General features: G+C 49.5%; 1 pseudogene; it reads right to left on the bottom strand.

Moving 5' to 3' along the window:
• Nucleotides 1-1,272: 1,272 nt before the first annotated feature.
• Nucleotides 1,273-1,341, bottom strand: LOC126004918 (uncharacterized; annotated as a pseudogene).
• Between the last annotated feature and the right edge of the window lie 373 nt (nucleotides 1,342-1,714).

The following is a 1,714-nucleotide window of genomic DNA, read 5'->3' on the forward strand; positions in this document are numbered from 1 at the left end:
TCACCCTGCACATCCTCCAGACATCTCCCAGATACCAAATGGAAACCTATGGCAGGATTGTGTGAGGTTCACAGGCAGAATCCACAGAAACCATCAGAAATCATTCAGACCAAGAGGAGTTATGAAGGTTAATCCAGGAGATTCCCCCACACATCAACCCCCTCCAGATGCCCAAACTAGTTTTCTGATAGCTCCAGCAACTGGGCTTCAGAGTTGTCGTTGGAGGGATTCTGCGGACAGGACAGGTCATTGTTGGGGGGCAGAAGAGTGTGAAAGATACTCCAATTTCCATTACAAATTTTCCAGGGGGCATAGTCCACTATCATATGCAGATCATAAGAGTAGTCAGGACTAATGAGGTGGGGGAACCCGGCTTTCTTGCCCTGGGTAATCAGGTGCCCACTAGAATCATAGCAGCAGAGCTGGGAGGCCATGGAGTTGAAGTCCTTCTGCAAGGAACGCATGCACAGGCCATCAGAGGGGTGGTCGACATTTTCGTCTTCTTTCATTTTTGGAACGTCCCTCCAGTGGAAATTGCGGTTCTGACGATGGTCGAGCCAGGTCACTAGCTTAGGGTTTGATCCCGCAAACTCGGAGTCAATAAGAAAATTGCAGGGGCAGCTGGGCAGTTCCTTCTGCAGTGATTTTGAATACTTTGTGTAGATGTCATAGTAGTAGCTCATCCACTTGTTACATAGGTCCATCTCTGTAAAAGGTGGGGGCAGTGGTTAGGAGGACAGTGTGTACAGGGAAAGTCCAGGCTCTAATGGGACAGAGCTTAGAGAGACAGGGATCCACCAAGCGAGGAACAGTCTACAGGTAAAATTAACAACATCCCAAATTCCTGGAGCCATAGTCCTGGAGAGGATGAAGCTTGCCCAGAGCTGAGCAGGCCCTCGGGTCACCTATGTGCAGTATGGCTCTTTTAGGGGCTGCATGTGGGGATCCTGAGTCCTAGGTAGTGGGCGGGGAGAAGGGTCAAGACTCGGAGTGGGTGGCTGAAAAGCACTGCAATATTGACTACACTGGCCAGTCTGGCTCTGAACTGGGTCTTTATGCCTCAGTTTGTCTCTCAGGGCCCTTGGGCTATGCTCTACCGCCGGAAAAATGTCCTTTCATTCCCCCACAGAACACAGACTGCTTCACTTTTTCCCTCACTGTTGGGGCATAGGGTGGGACTGGATTCATTGCTCCTGCATCTCTCCCATAAAAATGGAAATGCTAGAGACTAAGTTAAGGGCCTGACTGGGATTCCATGCCCAGCCCGCTGATTCCTTGCAGAGGGGCAATGCTAAGCTTCTCTGTATCATTCCAATTTTAGTATATGTGCTTCTGAAGCGAGGAAACTTGCCCACTGATTCCTGAGGTGTGTATCTGCCATAACATTTGGAGGTGCGTAGGGTATGCTAAGACAGGGTACAGCAAGATCAAGTGACATGGACACAGTGGCCATTGTTTAGGAAGGGACAAGCTGAACTCATGATGTTCTTTGAACTCGGAGACTCCATCGAGACTGTGGCAGGATAATTCTCTTCAAACACCCGTATGTATTCTACACTCATATAAGACTGCACCCATTATGCCGGTGATGGGTTCCAGTGCAGAGGGAGAGCACTCTGCGTGTGATTTTACTGAAGAATGAAGGTGCATCAACAAGCCTGCCCCCATTTCTGTGCCCTTGCTGCCTATGACTCTCAACCTTATCCCACTCACA

This window comes from Suncus etruscus, chromosome 3 (genome assembly GCF_024139225.1).
Source record: "Suncus etruscus isolate mSunEtr1 chromosome 3, mSunEtr1.pri.cur, whole genome shotgun sequence".
NCBI lineage: Eukaryota > Metazoa > Chordata > Mammalia > Eulipotyphla > Soricidae > Suncus > Suncus etruscus.